Raw genomic sequence first — 20,283 nt, 5'->3', positions numbered from 1 at the left:
AGGCCTGCAAACAAACTGCGTTTCACAGGCCTTTGTAAGAGATGTTCCCGGTAGGCTGTAAGAGCACTGTGCAGAGCGAGTTGTTTCTTAGCTTCCCAAAGAGCTGGAAGCAAGATGCTTTGGGGCCCAACTCGCCCTTTGGAAAGAAGCCTGCACGTTGTGCATTTCAGCTCTAGGGCAATGTAGCACACGCAGAGCAGAAGTTCTACTTCAGCCCGATCAGGCTTGCAAAGAAACTGCGTTTCACAGGCCTTTGTAAGAGATGTTCCCGGTAGGCTGTAAGAGCACTGTGCAGAGCGAGTTGTTTCTTAGCTTCCCAAAGAGCTGGAAGCAAGATGCTTTGGGGCCCAACTCGCCCTTTGGAAAGAGGTCTTCACGTTGTGCCTTTCAGCTCTAGGTCAATGTAGCACGTGCAGAGCAGAAGTTCTACTTCAGCCAGATCAGGCCTCAAAGAAACTGCTTTTCACATGCCTTTGTGAGTGGTGTTCTGGTAGGCTGTAAGAGCACTGTGCAGAGCGAGTTGTTTCTTAGCTTCCCAAAGAGCTGGTAGCAAGATGATTTGGGGCCCAACTCGCCCTTTGGAAAGAAGCCTGCACGTTGTGCCTTCATCTCTAGGGCAGTGTAGCACACCCAGAGCTGAAGTTCTACTTCAGCCAGATCAGGCCTGCAAAGAAACTGCGTTTCACAGGCCTTTGTAAGAGATGTACCCGATAGGCTGTAAGAGCACTGTGCAGAGCGAGTTGTTTCTTAGCTTCCCAAAGAGCTGGAAGCAAGATGCTTTGGGGCCCAACTCGCCCTTTGGAAAGAAGCCTGCACGTTGTGCCTTTCAGCTCTAGGCCAATGTAGCACACCCAGAGCAGAAGTTCTACTTCAGCCAGATCAGGCCTGCAACAAACTGCGTTTCACAGGCCTCTGTAAGAGATGTTCCCGGTAGGCTGTTAGAGCACTGTGCAGACCGAGTTGTTTCTTAGCTTCCCAAAGAGCTGGAAGCAAGATGCATTGGGGCCCAACTCACCCTTTGGAAAGAAGCCTGCACGTTGTTCCTTTCCGCTCTAGGGCAATGTAGCACACGCAGAGCAGAAGTTCTACTTCAGCCAGTCAGGCCTGCAAACAAACTGCGTTTCACAGGCCTTTGTAAGAGATGTTCCCGTTAGGTTGTAAGAGCACTGTGCACAGCGAGTTGTTTCTTAGCTTCCCAAAGAGCTGGAAGCCACATGCTTTGGGGCCCAACTCGCCGTTTGGAAAGAAGCCTGCACGTTGTGCCTTTCAGCTCTAGGGCCGTGTAGCACACGCAGAACAGAAGTTCTACTTCAGCGAGATCAGGCCTGCAAAGAAACTGCGTTTCACAGGCCTTTGTAAGAGATGTTCCCGGTAGGCTGTAAGAGCACTGTGCAGAGCGAGTTGTTACTTAGCTTCCCAAAGAGCTGGAAGCAAGATGCTTTTTGGCCCGAATCGCCCTTTGGAAAGATGCCTGGACGTTGTGCATTTCAGCTCTAGGGCCGTGTAGCACACCCAGAGCAGAAGTTCTACTTCAGCCAGATCAGGCCTGCAAAGAAACTGCGTTTCACAGGCCTTTGTAAGAGATGTTCCCGGTAGGCTGTAAGAGCACTGTGCAGAGCGAGTTGTTTCTTAGCTTCCCAAAGAGCTGGAAGAAAGATGCTTTGAGGCCCAACTCGCCCTTTGGAAAGAAGCCTGCACGTTGTGCCTTTCAGCTCTAGGGCAATGTAGCACACCCAGAGCAGAAGTTCTACTTCAGCCAGATCAGGCCTGCAAAGAAACTGCGTTTCACAGGCCATTGTAAGAGATGTTCCCGGTAGGCTGTAAGAGCACTGTGCAGAGCGAGGTGTTTCTTAGCTTCCCAAAGAGCTGGAAGCAAGATGCTTTGGGGCCCAACTCGCCCTTTGGAAAGAAGCCTGCACGTTGTGCCTTTCAGCTCTAGGGCAATGTAGCACACCCAGATCAGAAGTTCTACTTCAGCCAGATCAGGCCTGCAAAGAAACTGCGTTTCACAGGCCTTTGTAAGAGATGTTCCCGGTAGGCTGTAAGAGCACTGTGCAGAGCGAGTTGTTTCTTAGCTTCCCAAAGAGCTGGAAGCAAGATGCTTTGGGGCCCAACTCGCCCTTTGGAAAGAAGCCTGCACGTTGTGCCTTTCAGCTCTAGGGCCATGTAGCACACCCAGAGCAGAAGTTCTACTTCAGCCAGATCAGGCTTGCAAAGAAACTGCGTTTCACAGGGCTTTGTAATAGATGTTCCCGGTAGGCTGTAAGAGCACTGTGCTGAGCGAGTTGTTTCTTAGCTTCCCAAAGAGCTGGAAGCAAGATGCTTTGTTGCCCAACTCGCCCTTTGGAAAGAAGCCTGCACATTGTGCCTTTCAGCTCTAGGGCAAAGTAGCACACCCAGAGCAGAAGTTCTACTTCAGCCAGATCAGGCCTGCAAAGAAACTGCGTTTCACACGCCTTTGTAAGAGATGTTCCCGGTAGGCTGTAAGAGCACTGTGCAGAGCGAGTTGTTTCTTAGCTTCCCAAAGAGCTGGAAGCAAGATGCTTTGGGGCCCAACTCGCCCTTTTGAAAGAGGCCTGCACGTTGTGCCTTTCAGCTCTAAGGCAATGTAGCACGTGCAGAGCAGAAGTTCTACTTCAGCCAGATCAGGCCTGAAGGAAACTGCTTTTCACATGCCTTTGTAAGTGATGTTCTGGTAGGCTGTAAGAACACTGTGCAGAGCGAGTTGTTTCTTAGCTTCCAAAGAGCTGGAAGCAAGATGCTTTGGGGCCCAACTCGCCCTTTGGAAAGAAGCCTGCACGTTGTGCCTTTCCGCTCTAGGGCACCGTAGCACACGCAGAGCAGAAGTTCTACTTCAGCCAGATAAGGCCTGCAAAGAAACTGCGTTTCACAGGCCTTTGTAAGAGATGTTCCCGGTAGGCTGTAAGAGCACTGTGCAGAGCGAGGTGTTTCTTAGCTTCCCAAAGAGCTGAAGCAAGATGCTTTGGGGCCCAACTCGCCCTTTGGAAAGAAGCCTGCACGTTGAGCCTTTCAGCTCCAGGGCAATGTAGCACACCCAGATCAGAAGTTCTACTTCAGCCTGATCAGGCCTGCAAAGAAACTCCGTTTCACAGGCCTTTGTAAGGGATGTTCCCGGTAGGCTGTAAGAGCACTGTGCAGAGCGAGTTGTTTCTTAGCTTCCCAAAGAGCTGGAAGCAAGATGCTTTGGGGCCCAACTCGCCCTTTGGAAAGAAGCCTGCACGTTGTGCCTTTCAGCTCTAGGGCAATGTAGCACACCCAGAGCAGAAGTTCTACTTCAGCCAGATCAGGCTTGCAAAGAAACTGCGTTTCACAGGGCTTTGTAATAGATGTTCCCGGTAGGCTGTAAGAGCACTGTGCTGAGCGAGTTGTTTCTTAGCTTCCCAAAGAGCTGGAAGCAAGATGCTTTGTTGCCCAACTCGCCCTTTGGAAAGAAGCCTGCACGTTGTGCCTTTCAGCTCTAGGGCAAAGTAGCACACCCAGAGCAGAAGTTCTACTTCAGCCAGATCAGGCCTGCAAAGAAACTGCGTTTCACAGGCCTTTGTAAGCGATGTTCCCGGTAGGCTGTAAGAGCACTGTGCAGAGCGAGTTGTTTCTTAGCTTCCCAAAGAGCTGGAAGCAAGATGCTTTGGGGCCCAACTCGCCCTTTGGAAAGAGGCCTGCACGTTGTGCCTTTCAGCTCTAAGGCAATGTAGCACGTGCAGAGCAGAAGTTCTACTTCAGCCAGATCAGGCCTCAAGGAAACTGCTTTTCACATGCCTTTGTAAGTGATGTTCTGGTAGGCTGTAAGAACACTGTGCAGAGCGAGTTGTTTCTTAGCTTCCCAAAGAGCTGGAAGCAAGATGCTTTGGGGCCCAACTCGCCCTTTGGAAAGAAGCCTGCACGTTGTGCCTTTCCGCTCTAGGGCACCGTAGCACACGCAGAGCAGAAGTTCTACTTCAGCCAGATAAGGCCTGCAAACAAACTGCGTTTCACAGGCCTTTGTAAGAGATGTTACCGGTAGGCTTTAAGAGCACTGTGCAGAGCGAGTTGTTTCTTAGCTTCCCATAGAGCTGGAAGCAAGATGCTTTGGGGCCCAAGTCGCCCTTTGGAAAGAAGCCTGCACGTTGTTCCTTTCCGCTCTAGGGCACCGTAGCACACGCAGAGCAGAAGTTCTACTTCAGCCAGATAAGGCCTGCAAACAAACTGCGTTTCACAGGCCTTTGTAAGAGATGTTCCCGGTAGGCTTTAAGAGCACTGTGCAGAGCGAGTTGTTTCTTCACTTCCCAAAGAGCTGGAAGCAAGATGCTTTGGGGCCCAACTCGCCCTTTGGAAAGAAGCCTGCACGTTGTGCCTTTCAGCTCTAGGGCAATGTAGCACACCCAGAGAAGAAGTTCTACTTCAGCCAGATCAGGCCTGCAAAGAAACAGCGTTTCACAGGCCTTTGTAAGAGTTGTTCCCGGTAGGCTGTAAGAGCACTGTGCAGAGCGAGTTGTTTCTTAGCTTCCCAAAGAGCTGGAAGCAAGATGCTTTGGGGCCCAACTCGTCCTTTGGAATGAAGCCTGCACGTTGTGCCTTTCAGCTCTAGGGCAATGTAGCACATGCAGAGCAGAAGTTCTACTTCAGCCAGATCAGGCCTGCAAAGAGACTGTGTTTCACCGGCCTTTGTAAGAGATGTTCCCCGTAGGCTCTAAGAGCACTGTGCAGAGCGAGTTGTTTCTTAGCTTCCCAAAGAGCTGGAAGCAAGATGCTTTGGGACCCAACTCGCCCTTTGGAAAGAAGCCTGCACGTTGTGCCTTTCAGCTCTAGGGCAATGTAGCAACCCAGATCAGAAGTTCTACTTCAGCCAGATCAGGCCTGCAAAGAAACTCCGTTTCACAGGCCTTTGTAAGAGATGTTCCCGGTAGGCTGTAAGAGCAGGGTGCAGAGCGAGTTGTTTCTTAGCTTCCCAAAGAGCTGGAAGCAACATGCTTTGGGGCCCAACTCGCCCTTTGGAATGAAGCCTGCACGTTGTGCCTTTCAGCTCTAGGGCAATGTAGCACACGCAGAGCAGAAGTTCTACTTCAGCCAGGTCAGGCCTGCAAAGAGACTGCGTTTCACAGGCCTTTGTAAGAGATGTTCCCGGTGGGCTGTAAGAGCACTGTGCACAGCGAGTTGTTTCTTAGCTTCCCAAAGAGCTGTAAGCAAGATGAATTGGGGCCCAACTCGCCCTTGGGAAAGAAGCCTGCACGTTGTGCCTTTCAGCTCTAGGGCAATGTAGCACGTGCAGAGCCGAAGTTCTACTTCAGCCAGATCAGGCCTGCAAGGAAACTGCTTTTCACATGCCTTTGTAAGAGATGTTCCGGTAGGCTGTAAGAGCACTGTGCAGAGCGAGTTGTTTCCTAGCTTCCCAAAGAGCTGGAAGCAAGATGCATTGGGGCCCAACTCACCCTTTGGAAGGAAGCCTGCACGTTGTTCCTTTCCCCTCTAGGGCAATGTAGCACACGCAGAGCAGAAGTTCTACTTCAGCCAGTCAGGCCTGCAAACAAACTGCGTTACAGAGGCCTTTGTAAGAGATGTTCCCGGTAGGTTGTAAGAGCACAGTGGAGGGAGAGTTGTTTCTTAGCTTCCCAAAGAGCTGGTAGCAAGATGCTTTGGGGCCCAACTCGCCCTTTGGAAAGAACCCTGCACGTTGTGCCTTCATCTCTAGGGCAGTGTAGCACACCCAGAGCAGCAGTTCTACTTCAGCCAGATCAGGCCTGCAAAGAAACTGCGTTTCACAGGCCTTTGTAAGAGATGTTCCCGGTAGGCTGTAAGAGCACTGTGCAGAGCGAGTTGTTTCTTAGCTTCACAAAGAGCTGGAAGCAAGATGCTGTGGGGCCCAACTCGCCCTTTGGAAAGAAGGCTGCACGTTGTGCCTTTCAGCTCTAGGGCCGTGTAGCACACGCAGAACAGAAGTTCTACTTCAGCGAGGTCAGGCCTGCAAAGAAACTGCGTTTCACAGGCCTTTGTAAGTGATGTTCCCGGTAGGCTGTAAGAGCACTGTGCAGAGCGAGTTGTTACTTAGCTTCCCAAAGAGCTGGAAGCAAGATGCTTTTTGGCCCAACTCGCCCTTTGGAAAGATGCCTGGACCTTGTGCATTTCAGCTCTAGGGCCGTGTAGCACACCCAGAGCAGAAGTTCTACTTCAGCTAGATCAGGCCTGCAAAGAAACTGAGTTTCACAGGCCTTTGTAAGTGATGTTCCCGGTAGGCTGTAAGAGCACTGTGCAGAGCGAGTTGTTTCTTAGCTTCCCAAAGAGCTGGAAGCAAGATGATTTGGGGCCCAACTCGCCCTTTGGAAAGAAGCCTGCACGGTGTGCCTTTCAGCTCTAGGGCAATGTAGCACACCCAGAGCAGAAGTTCTACTTCAGCCAGATCAGGCCTGTAAAGAAACTGCGTTTCACAGGCCTTTGTAAGAGATGTTCCCGGTAGGCTGTAAGAGCACTGTGCAGAGCGAGTTGTTTCTTAGCTTCCCAAAGAGCTGGAAGCAAGATGCTTTGGGGCCCAACTCGCCCTTTGGAAAGAAGCCTGCACGTTGTGCCTTTCAGCTCTAGGGCAATGTAGCACACCCAGAGCAGAAGTTCTACTTCAGCCAGATCAGGCTTGCAAAGAAACTGCATTTCACAGGGCTTTGTAAGAGATGTTCCCGGTAGGCTGTAAGAGCACTGTGCTGAGCGAGTTGTTTCTTAGCTTCCCAAAGAGCTGGAAGCAAGATGCTTTGTTGCCCAACTCGCCCTTTGGAAAGAAGCCTGCACGTTGTGCCTTTCAGCTCTAGGGCAATGTAGCACACCCAGAGCAGAAGTTCTACTTCAGCCAGATCAGGCCTGCAAAGAAACTGCGTTTCACAGGCCTTTGTAAGAGATGTTCCCGGTAGGCTGTAAGAGCACTGTGCAGAGCGAGTTGTTTCTTAGCTTCCCAAAGAGCTGGAAGCAAGATGCTTTGGGGCCCAACTCGCCCTTTGGAAATAGGCCTGCACGTTGTGACTTTCAGCTCTAGGGCAATGTAGCACGTGCAGAGCAGAAGTTCTACTTCAGCCAGATCAGGCCTCAAGGAAACTCCTTTTCACAAGCCTTTGTAAGTGATGTTTTGGTAGGCTGTAAGAACACTGTGCAGAGCGAGTTGTTTCTTAGCTTCCCAAAGAGCTGGAAGCAAGATGCTTTGGGGCCCAACTCGCCCTTTGGAAAGAAGCCTGCACGTTGTGCCTTTCCGCTCTAGGGCACCGTAGCACACGCAGAGCAGAAGTTCTACTTCAGCCAGATAAGGCCTGCAAACAAACTGCGTTTCACAGGCCTTTGTAAGAGATGTTCCCGGTAGGTTGTAAGAGCACTGTGCAGAGCGAGTTGTTTCTTAGCTTCCCAAAGAGCTGGAAGCAAGATGCTTTGGGGCCCAACTCCCCCTTTGGAAAGAAGCCTGCACGTTGTGCATTTCAGCTCTAGGGCAATGTAGCACACGCAGAGCAGAAGTTCTACTTCAGCCCGATCAGGCTTGCAAAGAAACTGCGTTTCACAGGCCTTTGTAAGAGATGTTCCCGGTAGGCTGTAAGAGCACTGTGCAGAGCGAGTTGTTTCTTAGCTTCCCAAAGAGCTGGAAGCAAGATGCTTTGGGGCCCAACTCGCCCTTTGGAAAGAGGCCTTCACGTTGTGCCTTTCAGCTCTAGGTCAATGTAGCACGTGCAGAGCAGAAGTTCTACTTCAGCCAGATCAGGCCTCAAGGAAACTGCTTTTCACATTCCTTTGTGAGTGGTGTTCTGGTAGGCTGTAAGAGCACTGTGCAGAGCGAGTTGTTTCTTAGCTTCCCAAAGAGCTGGTAGCAAGATGATTTGGGGCCCAACTCGCCCTTTGGAAAGAAGCCTGCACGTTGTGCCTTCATCTCTAGGGCAGTGTAGCACACCCAGAGCTGAAGTTCTACTTCAGCCAGATCAGGCCTGCAAAGAAACTGCGTTTCACAGGCCTTTGTAAGAGATGTACCCGATAGGCTGTAAGAGCACTGTGCAGAGCGAGTTGTTTCTTAGCTTCCCAAAGAGCTGGAAGCAAGATGCTTTGGGGCCCAACTCGCCCTTTGGAAAGAAGCCTGCACGTTGTGCCTTTCAGCTCTAGGCCAATGTAGCACACCCAGAGCAGAAGTTCTACTTCAGCCAGATCAGGCCTGCAAAGAAACTGCGTTTCACAGGCCTCTGTAAGAGATGTTCCCGGTAGGCTGTAGGAGCACTGTGCAGAGCGAGTTGTTTCTTAGCTTCCCAAAGAGCTGGTAGCAAGATGCTTTGGGGCCCAACTCGCCCTTTGGAAAGAAGCCTGCACGTTGTGCCTTCATCTCTAGGGCAGTGTAGCACACCCAGAGCAGAAGTTCTACTTCAGCCAGATCAGGCCTGCAAAGGAACTGCGTTTCACAGGCCTTTGTAAGAGATGTTCCCGGTAGGCTGTAAGAGCACTGTGAAGAGGGAGAGGTTTCTTAGCTTCCCAAAGAGCTGGAAGCAAGATGCTTTGGGGCCCAACTCGCCCTTTGGAAAGAAGCCTGCACGTTGTGTCTTTCAGCTCTAGGGCCGTGTACCACACCCAGAGCAGAAGTTCTACTTCAGCCAGATCAGGCCTGCAAAGAAACTGCGTTTCACAGGCATTTGTAAGAGATCTTCCCGGTAGGCTGTTAGAGCACTGTGCAGAGCGAGTTGTTTCGTAGCTTCCCAAAGAACTGGAAGCAAGATGCTTTGGAGCCCAACTCGCCCTTTGGAAAAAAGCCTGCGCGTTGTGCATTTCAGCTGTAGGTCAATGTAGCACACGCAGAGCAGAAGTTCTACTTCAGTGAGATCAGGCCTGCAAAGAAACTGCGTTTCACAGGCCTTTGTAAGAGATGTTCCCGGTAGGCTGTAAGAGCACTGTGCAGAGCGAGTTGTTTCTTAGCTTCCCAAAGAGCTGGAAGCAAGATGCTTTGGGGCCCAACACGCCCTTTGGAAAGAGGCCTGCACGTTGTGCCTTTCAGCTCTAGGGCAATGTAGCACGTGCAGAGCAGAAGTTCTACTTCAGCCAGATCAGGCCTCAAGGAAACTGCTTTTCACATGCCTTTGTAAGTGATGTTCCCGGTAGGCTGTAAGAACACTGTGCAGAGCGAGTTGTTTCTTAGCTTCCCAAAGAGCTGGAAGCAAGATGATTTGGGGCCCAACTCGCCCTTTGGAAAGAAGCCTGCACGGTGTGCCTTTCAGCTCTAGGGCAATGTAGCACACCCAGAGCAGAAGTTCTACTTCAGCCAGATCAGGCCTGTAAAGAAACTGCGTTTCACAGGCCTTTGTAAGATATGTTCCCGGTAGGCTGTAAGAGCACTGTGCAGAGCGAGTTGTTTCTTAGCTTCCCAAAGAGCTGGAAGCAAGATGCTTTGGGGCCCAACTCGCCCTTTGGAAAGAAGCCTGCACGTTGTGCCTTTCAGCTCTAGGGCAATGTAGCACAACCAGAGCAGAAGTTCTACTTCAGCCAGATCAGGCTTGCAAAGAAACTGCATTTCACAGGGCTTTGTAAGAGATGTTCCCGGTAGGCTGTAAGAGCACTGTGCTGAGCGAGTTGTTTCTTAGCTTCCCAAAGAGCTGGAAGCAAGATGCTTTGTTGCCCAACTCGCCCTTTTTAAAGAAGCCTGCACGTTGTGCCTTTCAGCTCTAGGGCAATGTAGCACACCCAGAGCAGAAGTTCTACTTCAGCCAGATCAGGCCTGCCAAGAAACTGCGTTTCACAGGCCTTTGTAAGAGATGTTCCCGGTAGGCTGTAAGAGCACTGTGCAGAGCGAGTTGTTTCTTAGCTTCCCAAAGAGCTGGAAGCAAGATGCTTTGGGGCCCAACTCGCCCTTTGGAAATAGGCCTGCACGTTGTGACTTTCAGCTCTAGGGCAATGTAGCACGTGCAGAGCAGAAGTTCTACTTCAGCCAGATCAGGCCTCAAGGAAATCCTTTTCACATGCCTTTGTAAGTGATGTTTTGGTAGGCTGTAAGAACACTGTGCAGAGCGAGTTGTTTTTTAGCTTCCCAAAGAGCTGGAAGCAAGATGCTTTGGGGCCCAACTCGCCCTTTGGAAAGAAGCCTGCACGTTGTGCCTTTCCGCTCTAGGGCACCGTAGCACACGCAGAGCAGAAGTTCTACTTCAGCCAGATAAGGCCTGCAAACAAACTGCGTTTCACAGGCCTTTGTAAGAGATGTTCCCGGTAGGCTGTAAGAGCACTGTGCAGAGCGAGTTGTTTCTTAGCTTCCCAAAGAGCTGGAAGCAAGATGCTTTGGGGCCCAACTCGCCCTTTGGAAAGAAGCCTGCACGTTGTGCATTTCAGCTCTAGGGCAATGTAGCACACGCAGAGCAGAAGTTCTACTTCAGCCCGATCAGGCTTGCAAAGAAACTGCGTTTCACAGGCCTTTGTAAGAGATGTTCCCGGTAGGCTGTAAGAGCACTGTGCAGAGCGAGTTGTTTCTTAGCTTCCCAAAGAGCTGGTAGCAAGATGATTTGGGGCCCAACTCGCCCTTTGGAAAGAAGCCTGCACGTTGTGCCTTCATCTCTAGGGCAGTGTAGCACACCCAGAGCTGAAGTTCTACTTCAGCCAGATCAGGCCTGCAAAGAAACTGCGTTTCACAGGCCTTTGTAAGAGATGTACCCGATAGGCTGTAAGAGCACTGTGCAGAGCGAGTTGTTTCTTAGCTTCCCAAAGAGCTGGAAGCAAGATGCTTTGGGGCCCAACTCGCCCTTTGGAAAGAAGCCTGCACGTTGTGCCTTTCAGCTCTAGGCCAATGTAGCACACCCAGAGCAGAAGTTCTACTTCAGCCAGATCAGGCCTGCAACAAACTGCGTTTCACAGGCCTCTGTAAGAGATGTTCCCGGTAGGCTGTTAGAGCACTGTGCAGAGCGAGTTGTTTCTTAGCTTCCCAAAGAGCTGGTAGCAAGATGCTTTGGGGCCCAACTCGCCCTTTGGAAAGAAGCCTGCACGTTGTGCCTTCATCTCTAGGGCAGTGTAGCACACCCAGAGCAGAAGTTCTACTTCAGCCAGATCAGGCCTGCAAAGGAACTGCGTTTCACAGGCCTTTGTAAGAGATGTTCCCGGTAGGCTGTAAGAGCACTGTGAAGAGGGAGAGGTTTCTTAGCTTCCCAAAGAGCTGGAAGCAAGATGCTTTGGGGCCCAACTCGCCCTTTGGAAAGAAGCCTGCACGTTGTGTCTTTCAGCTCTAGGGCCGTGTAGCACACCCAGAGCAGAAGTTCTACTTCAGCCAGATCAGGCCTGCAAAGAAACTGCGTTTCACAGGCATTTGTAAGAGATGTTCCCGGTAGGCTGTTAGAGCACTGTGCAGAGCGAGTTGTTTCGTAGCTTCCCAAAGAACTGGAAGCAAGATGCTTTGGAGCCCAACTCGCCCTTTGGAAAAAAGCCTGCACGTTGTGCATTTCAGCTCTAGGTCAATGTAGCACACGCAGAGCAGAAGTTCTACTTCAGTGAGATCAGGCCTGCAAAGAAACTGCGTTTCACAGGCCTTTGTAAGAGATGTTCCCGGTAGGCTGTAAGAGCACTGTGCAGAGCGAGTTGTTTCTTAGCTTCCCAAAGAGCTGGAAGCAAGATGCTTTGGGGCCCAACACGCCCTTTGGAAAGAGGCCTGCACGTTGTGCCTTTCAGCTCTAGGGCAATGTAGCACGTGCAGAGCAGAAGTTCTACTTCAGCCAGATCAGGCCTCAAGGAAACTGCTTTTCACATGCCTTTGTAAGTGATGTTCTGGTAGGCTGTAAGAGCACTGTGCAGAGCGAGTTGTTTCTTAGCTTCCCAAAGAGCTGGAAGCAAGATGCTTTGGGGCCCAACTCGCCCTTTGGAAAGAAGCCTGCACGTTGTGACTTTCCGCTCTAGGGCACCGTAGCACACGCAGAGCAGAAGTTCTACTTCAGCCAGATAAGGCCTGCAAACAAACTGCGTTTCACAGGCCTTTGTAAGAGATGTTCCCGGTAGGCTTTAAGAGCACTGTGCAGAGGGAGTTGTTTCTTAGCTTCCCAAAGAGCTGGAAGCAAGATGCTTTGGGGCCCAAGTCGCCCTTTGGAAAGAAGCCTGCACGTTGTTCCTTTCCGCTCTAGGGCACCGTAGCACACGCAGAGCAGAAGTTCTACTTCAGCCAGATCAGGCCTGCAAAGAAACTGCGTTTCACAGGCCTTTGTAAGAGATGTACCCGATAGGCTGTAAGAGCACTGTGCAGAGCGAGTTGTTTCTTAGCTTCCCAAAGAGCTGGAAGCAAGATGCTTTGGGGCCCAACTCGCCCTTTGGAAAGAAGCCTGCACGTTGTGCCTTTCAGCTCTTGGCCAATGTAGCACACCCAGAGCAGAAGTTCTACTTCAGCCAGATCAGGCCTGCAACAAACTGCGTTTCACAGGCCTCTGTAAGAGATGTTCCCGGTAGGCTGTTAGAGCACTGTGCAGACCGAGTTGTTTCTTAGCTTCCCTAAGAGCTGGTAGCAAGATGCTTTGGGGCCCAACTCGCCCTTTGGAAAGAAGCCTGCACGTTGTGCCTTCATCTCTAGGGCAGTGTAGCACACCCAGAGCAGAAGTTCTACTTCAGCCAGATCAGGCCTGCAAAGGAACTGCGTTTCACAGGCCTTTGTAAGAGATGTTCCCGGTAGGCTGTAAGAGCACTGTGAAGAGGGAGAGGTTTCTTAGCTTCCCAAAGAGCTGGAAGCAAGATGCTTTGGGGCCCAACTCGCCCTTTGGAAAGAGGCCTGCACGTTGTGCCTTTCAGCTCTAAGGCAATGTAGCACGTGCAGAGCAGAAGTTCTACTTCAGCCAGATCAGGCCTCAAGGAAACTGCTTTTCACATGCCTTTGTAAGTGATGTTCTGGTAGGCTGTAAAAACACTGTGCAGAGCGAGTTGTTTCTTAGCTTCCCAAAGAGCTGGAAGCAAGATGCTTTGGGGCCCAACTCGCCCTTTGGAAAGAAGCCTGCACGTTGTGCCTTTCCGCTCTAGGGCACCGTAGCACACGCAGAGCAGAAGTTCTACTTCAGCCAGATAAGGCCTGCAAACAAACTGCGTTTCACAGGCCTTTGTAAGAGATGTTCCCGGTAGGCTTTAAGAGCACTGTGCAGAGCGAGTTGTTTCTTAGCTTCCCAAAGAGCTGGAAGCAAGATGCTTTGGGGCCCAACTCGCCCTTTGGAAAGAAGCCTGCACGTTGTGCCTTTCAGCTCTAGGGCAATTTAGCACACCCAGAGCAGAAGTTCTACTTCAGCCAGATCAGGCCTGCAAAGAAACTGCGTTTCTCAGGCCTCTGTAAGAGATGTTCCCGGTAGGCTGTAAGAGCACTGTGCAGAGCGAGTTGTTTCTTAGCTTCCCAAAGAGCTGGAAGCAAGATGCTTTGTTGCCCAACTCGCCCTTTGGAAAGAAGCCTGCACGTTGTGCCTTTCATCTCTAGGGCAAAGTAGCACACGCAGAGCAGAAGTTCTACTTCAGCCATATCAGGCCTGCAAAGAAACTGCATTTCACAGGCCTTTGTAAGACATGTTCCCGGTAGGCTGTAAGAGCACTGTGCAGAGCGAGTTGTTTCTTAGCTTCCCAAAGAGCTGGAAGCAAGATGCTTTGGGGCCCAACTCGCCCTTTGGAAAGAGGCCTGCACGTTGTGCCTTTCAGCTCTAGGGCCATGTAGCACACCCAGAGCAGAAGTTCTACTTCAGCCAGATCAGGCCTCAAGGAAACTGCTTTTCACATGCCTTTGTGAGTGGTGTTCTGGTAGGCTGTAAGAGCACTGTGCAGAGCGAGTTGTTTCTTCGCTTCCCAAAGAGCTGGTAGCAAGATGATTTGGGGCCCAACTCGCCCTTTGGAAAGAACCCTGCACGTTGTGCCTTCATCTCTAGGGCAGTCTAAAACACCCAGAGCAGAATTTCTACTTCAGCCAGATCAGGCCTGCAAGGAAACTGCGTTTCACAGGCCTTTGTAAGAGATTTACCCGGTAGGCTGTAAGAGCACTGTGCAGAGCGAGTTGTTTCTTAGCTTCCCAAAGAGCTGGAAGCAAGATGCTTTGGGGCCCAACTCGCCCTTTGGAAAGAAGCCTGCACGTTGTGCCTTTCAGCTCTAGGGCAATGTAGCACACCCAGAGCAGAAGTTCTACTTCAGCCAGATCAGGCCTGCAAAGTAACTGCGTTTCACAGGCCACTGTAAGAGATGTTCCCGGTAGGCTGTAGGAGCATTGTGCAGAGCGAGTTGTTTCTTAGCTTCCCAAAGACGTGGAAGCAAGATGCTTTGGGGCCCAACTCGCTCTTTGGAAAGAAGCCTGCACGTTGTGCCTTTCAGCTCTAGGGCAATGTAGCACACCCAGAGCAGAATTTCTACTTCAGCCAGATCAGGCCTCAAGGAAACTGCTTTCCACAGGCCTTTGTAAGTGATGTTCTGGTAGGCTGTAAGAGCACTGTGCAGAGCGAGTTGTTTCTTAGCTTCCCAAAGAGCTGGTAGCAAGATGCTTTGGAGCCCAAATCGCCCTTTGGAAAGAACCCTGCACGTTGTTACTTCATCTCTAGGGCAGTGTAGCACACGCAGAGCAGAAGTTCTACTTCAGCCAGATCAGGCCTGCAAAGAAACTGCGTTTCACAGGCCTTTGTAAGAGATGTTCCCGGTAGGCTGTAAGAGCACTGTGCAGAGCGAGAGGTTTCTTAGCTTCCCAAAGAGCTGGAAGCAAGATGCTTTGGGGCCCAACTCGCCCTTTGGAAAGAAGCCTGCACGTTGTGCCTTTCAGCTCTAGGGCCGTGTAGCACACCCAGAGCAGAAATTCTTCTTCAGCCAGACCAGGCCTGCAAAGAAACTGCGTTTCACAGGCATTTGTAAGAGATCTTCCCGGTAGGCTGTTAGAGCACTGTGCAGAGCGAGTTGTTTCGTAGCTTCCCAAAGAACTGGAAGCAAGATGCTTTGGGGCCCAACTCGCCCTTTGGAAAAAAGCCTGCACGTTGTGCATTTCAGCTCTAGGTCAATGTAGCACACGCAGAGCAGAAGTTCTAATTCAGCGAGATCAGGCCTGCAAAGAAACTGCGTTTCACAGGCCTTTGTAAGAGATGTTCCCGGTAGGCTGTAAGAGCACTGTGCAGAGCGAGTTGTTTCTTAGCTTCCCAAAGAGCTGGAAGCAAGATGCTTTTGGGGCCCAACTCGCCCTTTGGAAAGAAGCCTGCACGTTGTGCCTTTCAGCTCTAGGGCAATGTAGCACACCCAGATCAGAAGTTCTACTTCAGCCAGATCAGGCCTGCAAAGAAACTCCGTTTCAGAGGCCTTTGTAAGAGATGTTCCCTGTAGGCTGTAAGAGCACTGTGCAGAGCGAGTTGTTTCTTAGCTTCCCAAAGAGCTGGAAGCAAGATGCTTTGGGGCCCAACTCGCCCTTTGGAAAGAAGCCTGCACGTTGTGCCTTTCAGCTCTAGGGCCGTGTAGCACACGCACAACAGAAGTTCTACTTCAGCGAGATCAGGCCTGCAAAGAAACTGCGTTTCACAGGCCTTTGGAAGAGATTTTCCCGGTAGGCTGTAAGAGCACTGTGCAGAGCGAGTTGTTACTTAGCTTCCCAAAGAGCTGGAAGCAAGATGCTTTTTGGCCCAACTCGCCCTTTGGAAAGATGCCTGGACGTTGTGCATTTCAGCTCTAGGGCAATGTAGCACGTGCAGAGCAGAAGTTCTACTTCAGCCAGATCAGGCCTCAAGGAAACTGCTTTTCACATGCCTTTGTAAGTGATGTTCTGGTAGGCTGTAAGAACACTGTGCAGAGCGAGTTGTTTCTTAGCTTCCCAAAGAGCTGGAAGCAAGATGCTTTGGGGCCCAACTCGCCCTTTGGAAAGAAGCCTGCACGATGTGCCTTTCCGCTCTAGGGAACCGTAGCACACGCAGAGCAGAAGTTCTACTTCAGCCAATAAGGCCTGCAAACAAACTGCGTTTCACAGGCCTTTGTAAGAGATGTTCCCGGTAGGCTTTAAGAGCACTGTGCAGAGCGAGTTGTTTCTTAGCTTCCCAAAGAGCTGGAAGCAAGATGCTTTGGGGCCCAACTCGCCCATTGGAAAGAAGCCTGCACGTTGTGCCTTTCAGCTCTAGGGCAATGTAGCACACCCAGAGCAGAAGTTCTACTTCAGCCAGATCAGGCCTGCATAGAAACTGCGTTTCACAGGCCTTTGTAAGAGATGTTCCCGGTAGGCTGTAAGAGCACTGTGCAGAGCGAGTTGTTTCTTAGCTTCCCAAAGAGCTGGAAGCAAGATGCTTTGGGGCCCAACTCGCCCTTTGGAAAGAAGCCTGCACGTTGTGCCTTTCAGCTCTAGGGCAATGTAGCACACGCAGAGCAGAAGTTCTACTTCAGCCAGATCAGGCTTGCAAAGAAACTGCGTTTCACAGGCCTTTGTAAGAGATGTACCCGGTAGGCTGTAAGAGCACTTTGCAGAGCGAGTTGTTTCTTAGCTTCCCAAAGATCTGGAAGCAAGATGCTTTGGGGCCCAACTCGCCCTTTGGAAAGAAGCCTGCACGTTGTGCCTTTCAGCTCTAGGGCAATGTAGCACACCCAGAGCAGAATTTCTACTTCAGCCAGATCAGGCCTGCAAGGAAACTGCTTTCCACAGGCCTTTGTAAGTGATGTTCTGGTAGGCTGTAAGAGCACTGTGCAGAGCGAGTTGTTTCTTAGCATCCCAAAGAGCTGGTAGCAAGATGCTTTGGAGCCCAAATCGCCCTTTGGAAAGAACCCTGCACGTTGTGCCTTCATCTCTAGGGCAGTGTAGCACACGCAGAGCAGAAGTTCTACTTCAGCCAGATCAGGCCTGCAAAGAAACTGCGTTTCACAGGCCTTTGTAAGAGATGTTCCCGGTAGGCTGTAAGAGCACTGTGCAGAGCGAGAGGTTTCTTAGCTTCCCAAAGAGCTGGAAGCAAGATGCTTTGGGGCCCAACTCGCCCTTTGGAAAGAAGCCTGCACGTTGTGCCTTTCAGCTCTAGGGCCGTGTAGCACACCCAGAGCAGAAATTCTTCTTCAGCCAGATCAGGCCTGCAAAGAAACTGCGTTTCACAGGCATTTGTAAGAGATCTTCCAGGTAGGCTGTTAGAGCACTGTGCAGAGCGAGTTGTTTCGTAGCTTCCCAAAGAACTGGAAGCAAGATGCTTTTTGGCCCAACTCGCCCTTTGGAAAGATGCCTGGACGTTGTGCATTTCAGCTCTAGGGCAATGTAGCACGTGCAGAGCAGAAGTTCTACTTCAGCCAGATCAGGCCTCAAGGAAACTGCTTTTCACATGCCTTTGTAAGTGATGTTCTGGTAGGCTGTAAGAACACTCTGCAGAGCGAGTTGTTTCTTAGCTTCCCAAAGAGCTGGAAGCAAGATGCTTTGGGGCCCAACTCGCCCTTTGGAAAGAAGCCTGCACGTTGTGCCTTTCCGCTCTAGGGAACCGTAGCACACGCAGAGCAGAAGTTCTACTTCAGCCAGATAAGGCCTGCAAACAAACTGCGTTTCACAGGCCTTTGTAAGAGATGTTCCCGGTAGGCATTAAGAGCACTGTGCAGAGCGAGTTGTTTCTTAGCTTCCCAAAGAGCTGGAAGCAAGATGCTTTGGGGTCCAAGTCGCCCTTTGGAAAGAAGCCTGCACGTTGTTCCTTTCCGCTCTAGGGCACCGTAGCACACGCAGAGCAGAAGTTCTACTTCAGCCAGATAAGGCCTGCAAACAAACTGCGTTTCACAGGCCTTTGTAAGAGATGTTCCCGGTAGGCTTTAAGAGCACTGTGCAGAGCGAGTTGTTTCTTAGCTTCCCAAAGAGCTGGAAGCAAGATGCTTTGGGGCCCAACTCGCCCATTGGAAAGAAGCCTGCACGTTGTGCCTTTCAGCTCTAGGGCCATGTAGCACACCCAGAGCAGAAGTTCTACTTCAGCCAGATCAGGCCTGCATAGAAACTGCGTTTCACAGGCCTTTGTAAGAGATGTTCCCGGTAGGCTGTAAGAGCACTGTGCAGAGCGAGTTGTTTCTTAGCTTCCCAAAGAGCTGGAAGCAAGATGCTTTGTTGCCCAACTCGCCCTTTGGAAAGAAGCCTGCACGTTGTGCCTTTCAGCTCTAGGGCAATGTAGCACACCCAGAGCAGAAGTTCTACTTCAGCCAGATAAGGCCTGCAAAGAAACTGCTTTTCACAGGCCTTTGTTAGAGATGCTCCCGGTAGGCTGTAAGAGCACTGTGCAGAGCGAGTTGTTTCTTAGCTTCCCAAAGAGCTGGAAGCAAGATGCTTTGGGGCCCAACTCGCCCTTTGGAAAGAGGCCTGCACGTTGTGCCTTTCAGCTCTAGGGCAATGTAGCACGTGCAGAGCAGAAGTTCTACTTCAGCCAGATCAGGCCTCAAGGAAACTGCTTTTCACATGCCTTTGTGAGTGGTGTTCTGGTAGGCTGTAAGAGCACTGTGCAGAGCGAGTTGTTTCTTAGCTTCCCAAAGAGCTGGTAGCAAGATGCTTTGGGGCCCAACCCGCCATTTGGAAAGAACCCTGCACGTTGTGCCTTCATCTCTAGGGCAGTGTACCACACCCAGAGCAGAAGTTCTACTTCAGCCAGATCAGGCCTGCAAAGAAACTGCATTTCACAGGCCTTTGGAAGAGATGTTCCCGGTAGGCTGTAAGAGCACTGTGCAGAGCGAGTTGTTTCTTAGCTTCCCAAAGAGCTGGAAGCAAGATGCTTTGGGGCCCAACTCGCCCTTTGGAAAGATGCTTGCACGTTGTGCCTTTCAGCTCTAGGGCAATGTAGCACACCCAGAGCAGAAGTTCTACTTCAGCCAGATCAGGCTTGCAAAGAAACTGCGTTTCACAGGGCTTTGTAAGCGATGTTCCCGGTAGGCTGTAAGAGCACTGTGTAGAGCGAGTTGTTTCTTAGCTTCCCAAAGAGCTGGAAGCAAGGTGCTTTGGGGCCCAACTCGCCCTTTGGAAAGAAGCCTGCACGTTGTGCCTTTCAGCTCTAGGGCAATGTAGCACACCCAGAGCAGAAGTTCTACTTCAGCCAGATCAGGCTTGCAAAGAAACTGCGTTTCACAGGGCTTTGTAAGAGATGTTCCCGGTAGGCTGTAAGAGCACTGTGCAGAGCGAGTTGTTTCTTAGCTTCCCAAAGAGCTGGAAGCAAGACGCTTTGGGGCCCAACTCGCCCTTTGGAAAGAAGCCTGCACGTTGTGCCTTTCCGCTCTAGGGCACCGTAGCACACGCAGAGCAGAAGTTCCACTTCAGCCAGATAAGGCCTGCAAACAAACTGCGTTTCACAGGCCTTTGTAAGAGATGTTCCCGGTAGGCTTTAAGAGCACTGTGCAGAGCGAGTTGTTTCTTAGCTTCCCAAAGAGCTGGAGGCAAGATGCTTTGGGGCCCAACTCGCCCTTTGGAAAGAAGCCTGCACGTTGTGCCTTTCAGCTTTAGGGCAATGTAGCACACGCAGAGCAGAAGTTCTACTTCAGCCAGATAAGGCCTGAAAAGAAACTGCGTTTCACAGGCCTTTGTAAGAGATGTTCCCGGTAGGCTGTAAGAGCACTGTGCAGAGCGAGTTGTTACTTAGATTCCCAAAGAGCTGGAAGCAAGATGCTTTTGGGCCCAACTCGCCCTTTGGAAAGATGCCTGGACGTTGTGCATTTCAGCTCTAGGGCCGTGTAGCACACCCAGAGCAGAAGTTCTACTTCAGCCAGATCTGGCCTGCAAAGAGACTGCGTTTCACAGGCCTTTGTAAGTGATATTCTGGTAGGCTGTAAGAGCACTGTGCAGAGCGAGTTGTTTCTTAGCTTCCCAAAGATCTGGAAGCAAGATGCATTGGGGCCCAACTCACCCTTTGGAAAGAAGCCTGCACGTTGTTCCTTTCCGCTCTAGGGCAATGTAGCACACGCAGAGCAGAAGTTCTACTTCAGCCAGTCAGGCCTGCAAACAAACTGCGTTTCACAGGCATTTGTAAGAGATGTTCCCGGTAGGTTGTAAGAGCACAGTGTAGGGCGAGATGTTTCTTAGCGTCCCAAAGAGCTGGAAGCAAGATGCTTTGGGGCCCAACTCGCCCTTTGGAAAGAAGCCTGCACGTTGTGCCTTTCAGCTCTAGGGCAATGTAGCACTCGCAGAGCAGAAGTTCTACTTCAGCCAGATCAGGCCTGCAAAGAAACTGCGTTTCACAGGCCTTTGTAAGAGATGTTCCCGGTAGGCTGTAAGAGCACTGTGCAGAGCGAGTTGTTTCTTAGCTTCCCAAAGATCTGGAAGCAAGATGCTTTGGGGACAAACTCGCCCTTTGGAAAGATGCCTGGACGTTGTGCATTTCAGCTCTAGGGCCGTGTAGCACACCCAGAGCAGAAGTTCTACTTCAGCCAGGTCAG

This window comes from Equus caballus, chromosome 5, assembly GCF_041296265.1.
Source record: "Equus caballus isolate H_3958 breed thoroughbred chromosome 5, TB-T2T, whole genome shotgun sequence".
In the NCBI taxonomy this organism is placed as follows: Eukaryota; Metazoa; Chordata; class Mammalia; order Perissodactyla; family Equidae; genus Equus; species Equus caballus.
This window is presented reverse-complemented; position numbering follows the sequence as displayed.